General features: G+C 50.3%; 1 pseudogene; it reads right to left on the reverse strand.

The window, feature by feature from the left end:
* Positions 1-617: 617 nt before the first annotated feature.
* On the reverse strand, positions 618-15,261 carry LOC125019003 (annotated as a pseudogene).
* Positions 15,262-15,791: the final 530 nt, after the last annotated feature.

Genomic DNA, 15,791 nt, shown 5'->3' on the forward strand with positions numbered 1-15,791 from the left:
GAGGTGCAGGGAGGAGCTGATGTCAGTGAGGAGGTGTGTGTCAGGAGGGTGTATGTCAGTAGAGGCTCAGTGAGGAGTGCAGGTGAGGCCAGTGAAAGGTGTGATGTCAGGAGGAGGTGTCAGTGAGGAGGTGCAGTGAGGAGGTGGATTCAGTGAGGAGGTTCATGAGGAGGCGCAGTGAGGAGGGTGATGTCATGAGGAGGTTCAGGGAGAGGTTCAGAGGGTGTCAGGAGAGGTTAGTGAGAGGGTCAGGGAGGAGTGTCAGGGAGGAGTGGTAGTGAGAGGTCAGGAGGAGGTGTCAGGGAAAGTGTGATGCATGAGGTGTCGGGAGGAGGTGTCAGGGAGGAGGTGTGATGTTAGTGAGGAGGCGTCAGTGAGGAGCTCAGTGAGGAGGTTGAGTCATGAGAGGTGTCAGTGAGGAGTGTCAGTGAGGAGTGTTAGGTCAGTGAGAAGGGATGTCTTGAGGAGTGTAGTGGAGGTGTTAGGTCAGTGAGGATGTCATGAGGAGGTGCAGGAGGAGGCGGATGTAGTGAGGAGGTGCAGGGAGGCGTGATGCGTGAGGAGGTTATGAGGAGGCGCATGAGGAGCTGATGTCATGAGGAGTGTCAGGATGAGGTTCAGGAGAGCGTGATCATAGAGCGGAGTCTGAGAGTGTGAGTCAGGGAGGTGTGAGCTGAGGAGGCGTCAGTGAGGAGTGCATGAGAGGCGTCAGTGAGGAGGTGTGATGCAGGAGGAGGTGTTAGTGTAGTGAGGAGTGTCATGAGGAGTGCAGTGAGGAGGTGCAGTAGGAGGCTGAGTCAGTGAGGAGGTGGATCAGGAAGTGTATGTCATTGAGGAGGCTCTGAGAGGTGCAGGGGAGCGATGTCAGTGAGGAGGTGATTCAAGGAGGAGTTGAGTCATTGAGAGCGTCAGTGAGGAGGTGCGGAGGAGGCGTCAGGAAGAGGTGATGTCAGGAGAGGGTTAGTGTCAGGTGAGGAGGTGTCAGGGAGTGTAGTCAGTGAGGAGTGTGAGCAGTAGAGGTGTCATGAGAGGTCGGAGCGAGGTGTGATGTCAGTGAGAGGGCGAGGAGGTGTCAGTGAGGAGGGTGATGTCATGAAGAGGGCAGTGAGGAGTGTTGTCAGGATGGGGGGTGTCAGTGAGAGGCTATGTAGTAGAGGTGTCAGGGGGAGGTGTATCAGGAGAGGTCAGTGAGAGGTGCAGTGAGGAGTTCGAGGAGGTGTCAGTGAGGAGGCGTTAGTCAGTGAGGTGTCAGTGAGGAGGTGTGATGTTAGTGAGGTGTCAGGGGAGGAGTCAGTGAGGAGTGTCTAGTGTAGGAGGGTCAGTGAGGAGGTGTGATGTAGTGAGGAGGTGCAGGTGAGGAGGTCAGTGGATGTCAGTGAGGAGGTGTGATTCAGTGAGAGTGCAGAGAGTGTGATGTCAGTGAGGAGGGTGTCGGGAGTGTCGGAGGGTGGTGCAGTGAGGAGGTTCAGTGAGAGTGTAGGTGAGGGTAGTGAGGGTGTGAACAGGAGGAGGTGTAGGAGAGGGTCGAGTTAGTGAGAGTGTCATAGGAGGTCAGTGAGGAGTGCAGTGAGGAGGGGACGTTAGTGAGGAGGTGTCTGAGGCGTCATGAGGAGGTCAGAGGAGTGTATGTCATTGAGGGGTGCAGTGAGGAGGTGTGATGTCAGTGAGAGGTGTAGGGAGGAGGTTCAGTGAGATGGTCGAGGGTTTTTAGTGTTATGAGGAGGTGCAGGAGGAGGGTCATGGGAGGTAGTCAGGAGGAATGTCAGGGGGATGGTCAGGGAGGAGGGTCAGTGAAGAGGTGTGCAGGAGGAGGGTAGGTCAGGAGAGATGTCGTGAGGAGGTCAGTGAGGAGGTAGTCAGTGAGAGGTGCAGGGGGTGATTAGGGGGGTTTAGGAGGGGATGTCAGTGAGGAGGTGTGATGTCAGGGGTGTGAGAGTGTCAGGGGGGGAGGTGTCAGTGGAGGGTCAGGAGGAGTGTCAGGAGGAGGTGTATGTGAGGAGTGTAGGTTAGTAGAGGTGCAGGAGGAGTGTCAGTGAGGTCAGGGAGTGGGGTTGATGTCAGTGAGGAGGGTCAGTGGGAGGCAGTGATGTCAGGAGAGGTGCGTGAGAGTGCAGGAGGAGGTGAGTGAGAGGTTGTGTAGGAGGTGAGTCAGTGAGAGGGTCAGTGAGGAGGTGCAGAGAGTGCGTAGTGAAGGGTGTAGTCAGTGAGGAGGTGTCAGTGAGGAGGTGTCAGTTAGAGAGGTGTGTAGTGTCAGTGGGAGTGTCAGTGAGGAGGCACATGAGAGGTCAGGTGTCAGTGAGGGAGGAGTCAGGAGAGAGTCAGGAGGAGGTTGATGTCATGAGTGAGGGTATGGGAGGCGTGGGTGATTTTAGGGTCAAGTAGGAGGGGGCGTCGGAGGAGGTGTACAGGTGAGGAGGCAGTGTAGGAGGTGCAAGGGTGATGGTAGGGAGTTCAGGATAGGTGTCGGAGGAGGGTCAGTGAGGAGGTTTAGATGCAGGGGGAGTAGGTGAGTGAGGAGTGTGTGAGTCAGTGAGGAGGGTCCAGTGAGGAGGTGCAGTGGACGTTGAGAGTGGTGTCATGAGAGGTAGTGAGAGGTGTCTAGTGAGGAGTGTAGTCAGTGAGGAGTGCGGATTCAGTGAGGAGGTGTCAGGAGGGAGTGAGATGATGAGGTGCATGAGGAGGTGTCAGGAGGAGTGGAGTAGGAGGTCGTGATGTCAGGAGGAGGTGTTCAGTGAGGAGGTTGTGTCATGAGGAGGGTAGTCAGTGAGAGGGTGCACTTTAGTGAGGGGTGTAGTGAGGAGGGTCGTCATGTAGAGGAGGTGTCAGTGAAGGCAGGAGTGCGAGTCAGTGAGGAGTGCAGTGTAGTGAGATGTCAGTGGAGTGAGGTGTCATGGGAGTGTCAGTAGGAGGGTGGTTGATCAGTGAGGAGGGTGTGTCAGTGATGGTCAGGGATGATGTCATGAGGATGAGGTGTCAGAGTGAGGAGGTGTCAGGAGAGGTTCAGTGAGGAGTGTGTCATGATTGGGGAGGATGTGAGTCAAGTGAGGGAGGCGTGATTGTCAGGAGTGAGTGCGAGGAGAGGTTCATGAGAGTGGAGTGATTGCGAGGTTTCAGGGATGTGATGTTGAGATGAGAGGTGTCAGGAGGAGGTCAGTGGGAGGTGTGGAGGGAGAGTGTGGAGGAGGTGTCAGTGAGGAGGTGTGATGTCAGTGAGGAGTTCAGGAGGTGGTTTGATGATGTCAGTGAGGAGGGTGTCAGGGATGAGGTAGGAGGAGGGTCAGTGAGGTTTGTTATGTAGTGAGAGGTCAGTGGGAGGTGTCAGTGAGGAGGTGTGGGTGTCATGAGGTGAGTCAGTAGTGTCAGTGAGAGGTGTCATGAGGAGTGAGGAGGAGGAGTGCAGTGAGGAGTGTAGGAGGTGCAGGGAGGAGTGCAGGAGGAGTGTCAGTGGGAGTGAGGGGTGTAGGAGGGTAGTAGGAGGTGTGGAGGAGGTGAGGAGGAGTGATGATGGGGGAGGTCAGGGAGGAGGTGAGTGTAGGAGGTGTGAGGGAGTGTGTAGGTGTCAGTGGGAGGTGCAGGGGGGGGTGAGTGGAGGAGGTGTGATGTAGAGGTGAGAGAGGCGTGATGTAGGTGGGAGGTGTCAGGAGGAGGTGTGTGAGGAGGGTGTGAGTGAGGAGTGGTCAGGAGGAGTGAGAGGGTGGAGGGGTGTGAGGAGGTGTCAGTGAGAGGTGCTAGGGGTGAGGAGGGGTGTGGAGTGAGGAGGAGTAGTGTAGGAGGTGGGGAGTGAGGAGGCGTCAGTGAGGATGGATGTCAGGGAGGAGGTGTTGAGGTAGTAGAGGAGGTGTGAGGAGGGGGTGTGAGGTCAGGGGGGTGTGATGAGGAGAGGTCAGTGGGAGTAGGGGGTGTGTCAGGGAGGTAGTGTCAGGGGAGGTGATGGTGTGAGGTTCAGTGAGGAGGTGATGAGGAGGTGCAGGTAGGAGGGTGGAGGGAGGAGGTGGTGAGGAGGTGTCATGGGAGGTGTCCAGTGAGAGGTGGTGAGTGAGGAGGTGCAGTGAGGAGGTGTTAGTGGAGGGTGGTGTCAGTGAGGAGGTGTGGGAGGGGTGAGAGGGTAGGTGAGGTGAGGGTGTAGGAGGAGGTGAGTGAGGAGGGTGAGGAGGGTGTGTGAGGAGGTGCGTGTGAGTGTGAGGAGGAGGGTCGTGAGAGGTGTAGGGAGGAGGTGTAGAGGAGGTGGTGTCAGTGAGGGGGTGGAGTAGGAGGATGTGGAGGGGGGTAGGATGGAGGGAGGTGGGAGGGTGGGTTAGGAGGGTGTAGAGGAGGAGGTGAGGAGGTGTGGGAGGGGTGTCATGAGGAGGTGTAGTGATGAGGGGTGTCAGTGAGGAGGTGTGTGTCAGTGAGGGTGTGTGTAGTGAGGAGGTGGTGTAGAGGTGTGGAGGGGGGGAGAGGTGATGTGAGGGGGTGTAGTAGAGGAGGCGTCGTGAGGAGGTCGTGAGTGAGGAGGAGGGTGTAGGGTTAGGGGGGAGTATGAGGAGGAGTGGTGAGGTGTTGTCAGTGAGGAGGTGATGAGGAGGGGTGTGTAGGTGAGGAGGGTGTCAGTGAGGAGGTTGTAGAGGGAGGGGGAGTAGGGAGGAGTGTGGTCAGTGAAGGTGATGTCAGGGAGGGTAGAGTGGGGAGGTGTGGGTTAGGAGGTGGGGAGCAGGGGAGGAAGGAGGGTGTCAGGGGAGGTGGGGTTATGAGGTAGGGGTGAGGTGAGGTAGGGGAGGGTGATGCAGTGGGAGGAGGATGTTGGGAGTGTCGTGAGGAGTGTCAGTGAGGCGTGTATGTAGGAGGGTGAGGGGAGTGAGGGAGTGAGGTGTCAGTGGGAGGGTGTAGTGAGGAGGGTGTAGGGTGAGTGGGGAGGAGTGTGGAGTGAGTGAGAGGTCAGTGGAGGGTGTGGGGTGATGGGAGGTGGTGTAGGAGGGTGGGAGGAGGTGTCAGTGAGGAGGTGTGATGTCAGTGAGGAGTGTCAGGAGGAGGAGGAGGGGTTATGAGGAGTGGGTGGGAGGGTGAGTGTGAGGAGGAGGTGTAGGGAGGGTCAGTGAGGAGGTGAGTGAGGGTGTATGTGAGGAGGGTCAGGAGGGGGGTGTGGTGGAGGGTAGGGGTGTGGAGGGTGGTGGTTTGGAGGTGTGATGTCAGGGAGGGGTGTAGTCAGGAGGAGGAGGGGTGAGGAGGAGGTGGGGAGTGAAGGGGGCAGGGAGGAGGGGGTGAGGAGGTTAGTGAGGGGTGTGAGTGAGGAGGTGTCAGTGGAGGGTGTAGAGGAGGTGTTGGGAGGGGGTGTGAGGAGGGTAGGAGGGTGTGTAGTAGGGGTGTAGGTGAGGGTGTCAGTGAGGAGGTGTGATGTAGGGGGAGTGAGGAGGGAGTGTCAGTGAGAGGTGTGTGTGGAGGGGTGAGTGAGGAGGTGTCAGTGAGGAGGTGTCAGTGAGGAGGGTGTGGGGGAGGTGTCAGGAGGAGGTGGATGTCAGGAGGTGGTCAGTGAGGAGGTGAGGGGGGTGGAGGAGAGGTGTCAGTGAGGGGTTAGTCAGGAGGAGGTGTCAGGAGGGGTGTGGGGGGTAGAGGGGTGGGTATGTAGGAGGGTTGGAGGGGAGGGCGGAGGTGTAGGAGGAGAGTGAGGGGAGTGGGGGGAGGAGGGGTTGTAGGGGGTGGGGAGGTTAGGGGGGGCAGTGAAATGAGGGTGTTTTATGAGTGAGGAGGTGGGGAGGAGGTGTGTGAGGAGTTCAGGGAGGAGGGTGTCAGTGAGGAGGTGGATGAGGGAGGAGTGTAGTGGAGGTTCAGGAGGGGATGTCAGTGAGGAGGTGTCAGGGAGGAGGTTGGGAGGAGGTTGGTGGTGAGTAGGGGTGTGTGAGTGGAGGGGTTGAGGAGGTTTGTGGGAGGGTGTGGTGTTAGTGAGGGGTAGTCAGTGAGGAGGTGTCAGTGAGGAGGGGGGGGTGGTGTGTTGGAGGGTAGGAGGAGGGTTGTAGGGGGTTGAGGGGGAGGGTAGGAGGCGGGGTTTTGGGGGAGGAGGTGTGGGGGGGGTGGGAGGGTCGTGAGGAGGTGGTGGAGGAGGGGTGATGGGGAGGGGGGTTGAGTTTTGGGGGGGGGGGGAGGTGTGGGGGGGGGAGTTGGGGGAGGGTCAGGGGAGGTGGGTGTGGGGAGGTGTAGTGGGAGGTGGGAGGAGGAGTGGTCAGGAGGAGGGTAGGAGGTAGGGGGGAGGGTTTTCAGTGAGGAGGGTTAGGTGGGGAGGGGCAGGGAGGGTGTGAGAGGGGAGGTGTCAGTGAGGAGGGTAGGGGAGGAGGGTGTGGATGAGGGGTGATGGGAGGGGCGTGAGGGGTGTGATGTCAGGGGAGGTGTCAGGGAGGGGGTCAGTGAGGAGGTGTGGGAGTAGGAGGTGGTGAGGTTAGGGGAGGTGTAGGGTGGGTGTGTAGGAGGGGGAGGGGGGGAGGGGGGTGAGTAGGAGGGGTGGTGGAGGTGTGTGAGGAGGGGTTTTGAGGAGGTGTGGGGGAGGGGGGGTGGTGTGAGGAGGTGGTGGGAGGAGGTGTGTGAGGGGTTGTGTGGGGGGGTTAGTGGTGAGGGGAGTGTAGGGGGGGAGGAGGAGGGGTAGTGGGTGGGTTAGTAGGGTTGGGAGGGTGTCGGGGGGGGTGGTTGTGAGGAGGTAGGGGGAGGGGTGGGGGGGTGTGAGGGGTGTGGTCAGGAGGGTGGTTGAGGGGTGGGAGGTGAGGGTCAGGGAGGAGGGTGATGTCAGTGAGGGGTGAGGAGGGGGTGATGTGGGGGGGTTGGATGTCAGGGAGGAGGGGAAGGAGGGGTGGGGAGGGTAGGTTTAAAAGGGGGGGGGAGGGTAGTGAGGGGGGGGTGGGGGGTGTCGTGAGGGGTGGTGAGGAGGGGTGTCAGTGAGGAGGTGTTGGGGGAGGGAGGTGTCGGGAGGGGTGGTGGAGGGGGGGGTGGTGAGTGGGGGGGGGTGGGGTGAGGGGGAGGGTAGAAGGGGTGAGGAGGGGGGGAGGTGTGGGGGAAAGGGAGAGGTGGTGAGGGAGGGAGTGGGTCAGTGAGGAGGTTGATGTCAGTGACATCAACTAAAGTATGATGTAAATAGGAAATAAGAATGTAATGTATTTTATTTCTGTATATTGCACTTTACACAACTCAACAGAACCAAAATGCTTACAAGGCGTCAACAATCAAAAACACACAGAAGACAAATAATGATGAAAATAAGGCCCAGTTAGTTTTTAAGGCCATGTCAGGGGACCTTTTTCCCGACCTGAGGAGGGTTGGTGAACTTACCATTTGACTTTTACTTTGGGATCAATAAATTATTAATGAACATGAAATTAGATTTATTGGTGATTAAACATACAGATCAACAACAGTAACAGCAGTGAACTCAACCAGAGTCTCCAGTTTACATCTGGACTCTCCAAAAACCACACGCTCTTCACTCCTGAATCCTTCAGGGTTTTTTAGTCCCGGTTCAGATGTTTCAGATGGGGGGGTTGGATCAGGCTGGCCCCAAAAATCACAGCTGTCTTGACAAAATGCAATCATCAAACTGAAAAAAAATAAAAGATGAAAAAGATTGATGATCAGTCGGTGGGTTGAGGTGTGAAATGTGTCCTGACAATGACTGTTCTTAAAAATGAGTAAGTGACTTTTTCCTTTTGGTTTTTGGGGATCTTCATCAGTCAGCCTTCTACAGACATCTCCAAACGTAGCACAACATTCAGACCAAAAATTTTATGTCAACACAGATCAATAAATCTTGACCTCATTAAGGATAATATCTCCTCACACAGTTGGGCTACAACTGTTGATTAGTTCTTTGATTCCAAACCTTTCTTCCTGATTTGGTGTCCGGAGGTTTGTGTCATTCAAAAGTTTAAAAAGGGCAAGTTACTTTCAAGTGGGTTTCCCAAAACATCACATGTCATATGGGCTGATTCCAGAGTTGTTTTAATTCCCCTGCCACACTGACGTGAATTTTTCTTTTTTCCTAACACAACTCCACTGTTGAGCCTGACACTAAAATAAACTTCAGCAGTCTGACTGACACTAAATCAAAATTCCTTTTGGGGTTCCTGTCCCTCACTGCACCCGGAAACCGTGGAAAAAAAAACGTACTGACTGGTGTTGAAGAAAAGATGAGTTTAAGATCAACACAACACAACAACACTGTGGGTGTTGTCCTCCATCTGGGCTGATTGGAGTCAGACTATAAGGGGATTTGTCCACAGACAGTATGGACAGAAAGAATGATCAGTGACACCAAGAACTCTGTTAATGTCAACACATGTGAAGACTGGACTTGATGTGGTTTGTGATCAGACCCACCACCGATGACTGAGGAGATACCTGCTGATGTTCAGGAACATGATGCTCCTTCATTTCAACTCTTTCAGTTCCTTTTCTATCTGACAGTCCTGACAAGAGAACTCATCTAAACTGGATCTCCATTCTTCAGAAGCCTGAGAAGAAAAGAAATGAAAACTGACCCCAGAGTCTCCAGTTTACAGTTTGGACTCTCCAGTCCAGCAGAGAGATGCTTCACTCCTGAATCCTTCAGGCTGTTGTCACTCAGGTCCAGATGTTTCAGATGGGAGGGGTTGGACTTCAGAGCTGAGGCCACGACTTCACAGTGACTCTCTGAGAGTCCACAGTTAACAAGTCTGTCATGAGACAAATAAATAAAATGTGTTATAATGGAAGAAGACATTTCTATGAAGGTGATGTGTTGATCATGGACAGTTGGACACGTCCTGTTGGACATTTTGTCTCCACATCAGTGGTTGAGCTGACTGTGTTTGACAGGAAACAATCATTGTCATCATCTCTGTCAGACCTTTGTTTAGATGAATGGAGACAAGACTGAGTTACATTGACGCTTCCAGACTGTCCACAGTCTGTCAGTGGATCTGATCCATCATGGGGACATCTGGATGAGACAAACATCTGGACTGTCTTCACTGGTTAATGGACTCTGGATCTTTTTAGTTGAGCTCAGTGAACATGTGAATATTTCCAGTGAATATAATGAAATAGAAATTAAAGAGTCAAATGTACTAAGGATTAGAAATAAAGAGAAGAACAGCTTTAAACAGCTGGAGAACATCTGGGACTAAATACAACTGACTGTAATGTTTGCAGAGAACAAGTGGAACAATGAGAATGTTTGAAGAACTAAACTACTAATCTCCACTGATTGATTCTGTTAATGATCAGGACTCACTGAGCCTTTCTGCAGTTCCTCACAGCTGGGATCAGTCTCCGTCGTCCCTCCTTTGATGTTCTGTACTGATCCAGGTTCAACTCATCCAGAACCTCTGACATCTGCAGCATGTAGGCCAGAGCTGAGCAGTGGACCTCAGAGAGTTCCTTCTCTGATCTGTTCTTTGACTTCAGGAACTCTTGGATCTCCTGATGAACTGAGAGGTCCTTCATCTCCATCAGACAGTGGAAGATGTTGATGCTTCTGTCAGGAGACATTTTATCAGTGTTCATCTTCTTCAGGTTGTTGATGGTTCTCTGGATGATTTCTGGACTGTTCTCTGTCTGACCCAGCAGACCTCCTAAGAGTCTCTGGTTGGACTCCAGAGAGAGGCCATGAAGGAAGCGAACTAACAGGTCCAGGTGACCATTTTTACTCTCCAGGGATTTAATCATGACTCTGTTTAGAAACTCATCCAGAGGTGAGTTATTGTAGTTTCTTCCCAGGAGTTCCTGCAGCTCATCTGTCTTCCTGTTGGTGTAACAGTGGATCATATAGACTGCAGCCAGAAACTCCTGAACGCTCAGATGGACGAAGCAGAACACCTTGTCCTGGTACAGGCCTCTCTCCTCTTTAAAGATCTGTGTGAACACTCCTGAGTACACTGAGGCTGCTCTGATATCGATGCCACACTCTGTCAGGTCTGATTCATAGAAGATCAGGTTTCCTTTCAGCAGCTGATCAAAAGCCAGTTTTCCCAGAGACTCAACCATCTTCTTGCTCTTTTCATCCCAGTGTGGATCTGTCTCAGCTCCTCCATCATACTTGACCTTCTTGACTTTGGCCTGAACCACCAGGTAGTGGATGTACATCTCAGTCAGGGTCTTGGGCAGCTCTCCTCCCTCTCTGGTTTCCAACACATCCTCCAGAACTGTAGCAGTGATCCAGCAGAAGACTGGGATGTGACACATGATGTGGAGGCTTCGTGATGTCTTGATGTGGGAGATGATCCTGCTGGCCTGCTCCTCATCTCTGAACCTCTTCCTGAAGTACTCCTCCTTCTGAGGGTCAGTGAACCCTCTGACCTCTGTCACCATGTCAACACACTCAGGAGGGATCTGATTGGCTGCTGCAGGTCGTGTGGTTATCCAGAGGCGAGCAGAGGGAAGCAGTTTCCCCCTGATGAGGTTTGTCAGCAGCACATCCACTGAGGTGGACTCTGTAACATCAGTCAGGATCTCAGTCTTGTGGAAGTCCAGAGGAAGTCGACACTCATCCAGACCGTCAAAGATGAACACAACCTGGAAGTCTTCAAAGCTGCAGATTCCTGCTTCTTTGGTTTCAGCGAAGAAGTGATGAACAAGTTCCACCAAGCTGAACTTTCTCTCTTTCACCACATTCAGCTCTCTGAAAGTCAATGGAAATATGAAGAGGATGTCCTGTTGGCTTTGTCTTCAGCCCAGTCCAGAGTGAACTTCTGTGTTAAGACTGTTTTCCCAATGCCAGCCACTCCCTTTGTCATCACTCTTCTGATTGGTCCATGTCTTCCAGGTGAGGCTTTAAAGAGGTCTTCTTGTCTGATGCTTGTTTCTGCTCTGTGTGGTTTCCTGGATGCTGTTTCAATCTGTCTGACCTCATGTTCATCATTGACCTCTGCAGTCCCTCCCTCTGTGATGTAGAGCTCTGTGTAGATCTCATTCAGAAGGGTTGAGTTTCCAGCTTTAGCAATCCCCTCAAACACACACTGGAACTTCTCCTTCAGACCAGATTTAACTTTACGTCCACAAACTGGAGCAAAATGTCCTGAATGAAGAAACAAGAAATAAGATGAATGAATAAACTCTCCAGTAAATATTCCAACATGTCATTGCTCTAAAGAATGAGTGTGTGAATATATCTTGGTTCGTCTCTTGAGACATTAGTAAATGTCTCATTTCTCCAGCAGCTTCAATGTTTAGAGAAATCCTCTTACTGCTCTGCAGACAGTCAGCCAGCTCCTCCTGCTTCATTCTCCTCAGGAAGTTCACTGTCATCTTCAGGAATAAATCTCTGCTGCTCCTCCTCTGCTCTTCATCCTCACCCTCCAACACCTCCTCATCCTCCCTCTGACTCTCTGAGCATTCTGGGTAATCTGGTCTCACAACCTTCTGGATCTTCTTCAGCTCGTTTCTTATAAAAGTGATGATGTTGTCCTCCAGCAGCTGGAACAGAAGACGATATGAATGACAAAAGCAGACTGAAACCATGGAGACAAACATCAGATCCATGTTGGACACACTGACAATCCACTGGTCTACAAAGAGCAGCATGGACATGATGGAAAGTAGTTGTTGTACATGTACAGACCAGAAAGATGGAGTCCAGCTGTGTCTGATGCTGCTGGGTAGACTGACCACTGAGAACCTCTGAGCTCTGCTGGTGGACTCTGTGGACCAATCATCAACAATTAGCTCTCCTCCATTAGAAGATAGAAGACACTACTCTGCTTCAAATATCCACTTATTGATCACCTCTTCTAAGGCTGTGTTTTCCCAACCACTGCTATGAACACAAGAAAGAAATATTCATGTTTTTCTAAGGTTCAACAGCTTCCAGAGACACAATGCTGATTACTCTTCAACAGACAAGTTAATTTAGTTTATAGCTTCAAAACATTCCAACAATGTCCTCTTCCTCTGCATCTCTGTTTGCTCGCGTCATTTAAGGTCAGTCACTTTATACAATATTAGCTTTAGCCCTTGTAGCTTGTAAAAACATGGTTGTTACTGCCATGCATTTCTGTCTGAGTGAGAAACAGAGTGAAATCTAGAGCCACAGCTACCAGCCTGTAAAATAGTTCCAGACCTAGCTGTTACTGTCACATGTTCCAGGTTGAGTCAACGTTTGGAGATAATTCCCTGACTGTTACTGCTGAGCATCTCAGCTAGTGTCTGGTCAAGCCTACTACGCCTACTAGAGCCACTAGATGGTGCTAATAACCTGTCTTCTTACATGAGAAGCTAGTCCCCATATAGTAGGTCACCACTGGTTTGGTTAACTAGTGTCCAAGCTCCACTACAAGGTTGAAACACAACACCATAACCAACCACTGTTATACAACTGAATCTCACAACAATGGAGAATCCCTGTGTTGAGAAATGTATTTCTTCATCAGGTCAGAGCCTAAAGCCTGGTTACTCTGACTTCATCAGCAGCCTGTAAACAGGTTCATGGTTTCCACCCGGACATAGAAATGATCCTTGACACTTCCCACATCTGTGACAACCTTCAGTCTGCTCTTTCTGAACCTGACACTGTGACACCTTGCTAGCCAAAGAGTCTCATTTAAGAACACAAGGCTACATGTTATTTTAAATAAAATACACTTGGACATTTATCTCTATAGATTAAAGTCTGATCTTTTAGAGACATTAAAACACACCCTGTTGTACGACCAACTGACTGGTGGTTAGTTACAGAACATTCTGCAGAACCTGGTGCCTTGTTCATCAGGTGGAAGGAGTCAACAACTTACCTCTGACTTTCTTTAAATTCATCAATAAAGTCCTTGGACCATTCGCTCTTGAAGGACACACAACTGGGTTCAGGTCCAGGTTCATTCCTGTGAACAATGATGAGAGTCATGGACAGTTTAGACTCAGACATTTACTCCTCTGTGTTAATGTGATGCCACTTTAACACGTTTCTGTCCTGTATGAATGAACATCCTGGTCACTTGTGAACAAAGGCCGTCTTCCTACATGATACAGGAGTGAAGTCAATGCTGTCAGATGAGTGTAGAGGCTGCAGGAGTTAAATATGCACCAGATCTACTGTCATTCATGTTTTCAAGAGGAAACTAAGACAGAACGTGACTAAAGAAGTGGACACTGTGTCTCCTGAAAGCAGCAGCAGCTGCAGCATCACTAAGGAACTACTGGCTTTGACTGTCTGCTGATGGTGATTCCTCTCTGAGTCACATGGACCTGAACAAGCAAAGAAGCAACAACACTAGTGTGTAGAGCTGGTCTCTCTACAACAGGACAGACATCTAGTGATCAGACACTCATCAGTCTGCAAGAAGACAAGAGGAACCAAGACACTCAACATTTACTGATGCTTTACCTCTTTGGACCAGAACCACGTCCTCCTTTAAAAGTAATCCAAAAGTCCTTGGACTGGTCGCTCTTCAAGGACACACAGCTGGGTCCAGGTCCAGATCCAGGTCCATGTCCAGATCCAGGTCCAGATCTAAGAGAGTCTTGTCCCTGTTGCTGGATCCTCAAACCAAACCACCACAGATAAATGTTCATGTTGGATAAAAACTGATGAGAATAAATTCAAATCAGAGACGTCAGAAGTAAAAGGATGAAACAAACATGTTGAATAAACTCAGTGATGTAAGATGAACCTGCTTTAACCCAAAGAGGAGGAGACATGAAAGTAGAACCATCAGCTCCTCATGGAGGACAGCTTCACCCACTCTTTACCTCTTTGGACCAGAACCACGTCCTCCTTTAAAAGTAATCTCAATCTCTTTTGACTGGTTGCTTTTCAAGGGCACACAGCTGGGTTCGGGTCCGGGTCCAGGTCCAGGTCCAGGTCCAGGTCCAGGTCCAGGTCCTGGTCCCTCCAGTCTGTCCTCTCTCTGGTCCATGCTGCTGAATTCACTTTCTTCTTCCACCTGCAGAGGAAACACTGATCATTCATGTGAACATCAAATGAAATCATTCCTGCTGTAGAAAGATCATCAGAGTTTGTGTTGTTGTTTTATTCTGGTTCAGTTTGAATTGTCAGGATATATTTGCTTTAATTTCACAGCTGCCTTTTGTCCTGTTAAGCCCCGCCCACCCAGTGCTCTGATTGGTTAATGTTTGGATCTTTGTTCTGTTGACCAGACAGTGTGCAGGTTTAATAGTTACAGACTTAGTCTGGACAGTGTGAGTCTGTGTGCGTCCGCTGATAAGTTGTTTTTGTGTATAATAACAAATATTTAGTGATATACGAGTGCCATTTTTTGTGTGAATGTCCTGTTTCCTTTGTTATTTTGTTACTGTGTTGTGTTATTGAGGGATGTTTAATATCCTGTAGAACTGGAACTAATTCATTTGGTGTTAATGGTGGAAACAGTTCCAGTGAGTTGTGGAGTGTGGCTGCTGTGCTGTATGTAATACTTCAGATGTAACTGATGTCTATTTATGTCTTTATTGTAATGGTTACACAACCACACACACACACACACACACACACACACACACACACACACACACACACACACACACACACACACAGACACACACACACACACACACATACCCACTAACTATCTGAAGATCAATGACAAACACATGTGACGTGCATCTTTACCGATGTCCCATGATGATTCCACTAATGAACCAGCTCCTTAATGAGTGAATCCTCCATTACCCTGTCAGCTGATCCTCCACTGATTCTCTCTTATTCAACAGCTGCTGTACTTCTACTGTCAGTCCACTAGATGGAGCCATGGAGGACACTAGTTATTACACCTGGCATCCAGACACATCTTTACAAATGGATTCTTTCATATTCTGCTCATTAGCTGTTCTCCTCCAGCAGATGGATGGAAACGCACTCTGGATATTTGAATTCTCTTTGAATTTCAGCTCCATGTGACGGATAAATCATACCTCACAGTACTGGAGTAAAAGTACTTAGTTACTTTCAGGGTTTTACGTTATAAAATCAGATCAAACTTCTACAGACAGTTTCAAAATAAAAGCCCGACTGTGTCCTCGATGAAAAGGTGAAGGAAAGAAAATCATCTTCAATCATATTCATGCACCGAGTGACACAAACGGACCAGAGACACAAAATGGAGGATGAGTTTGATCCAGACTCTTTCCTTTCAGCTGTGACTGAGTTTAACGTGAACTATGGAGCGGCAGATTTCTGCTGGAACTGAGCTGATGATGAAGAAAACACCACAAACTGCTTCATTACCTTCAGATGGAGAAAAAGATCTGAGACACGACCCTGGAGAAAGTAGAATGTCCTTCATACAGTGAATAACAGGACTGGAGAAAGTGAAAGTAAACTGAAACCAGGAAACAGAGAGAGAGAGAAGAGGAAGGGGCGGTTCAGCTGGTCCATGAATGGGAAGGCTCCTTCCAACTATAGGCAACCAGTCACATTCGTTCTGAGATTTGGATGTGACGCATTGTAATGTTAGAAACTTTAGGGACTGTGTAGCTACATGAATTATTTTCTATATCTCAAAAAACGTTTTACACATAGCAAGAAGCAGACACAGTCTTCCTTTTGGAAGAGTTAGTGAATTTTAACACTGGGAGGCTACAAAGAGTTATTGTTAGCGTTGAGGTAAGCGAGCTATGAAAAACTACTGTTAGCTGGGTGGCTAGTGAGCTCCCAGCTAAACGTACAGTACAGGACACGTTTTCAGCTCACAACACAACTTCCAAATCAAAGAAAGCAAAATCTGATGAGGCAGAGATCAGCTGTGGTTTAACCAACGGTGGATAACGAGGAGAGACCAGTGTGTTCAAGATCTAAAAATATAAACGTCACAGTTTGAAACTGAACAAGTTAAAGAACATAAGGACAAGCC

This window comes from Mugil cephalus, chromosome 13 (assembly GCF_022458985.1).
Source record: "Mugil cephalus isolate CIBA_MC_2020 chromosome 13, CIBA_Mcephalus_1.1, whole genome shotgun sequence".
Taxonomy (NCBI): domain Eukaryota; kingdom Metazoa; phylum Chordata; class Actinopteri; order Mugiliformes; family Mugilidae; genus Mugil; species Mugil cephalus.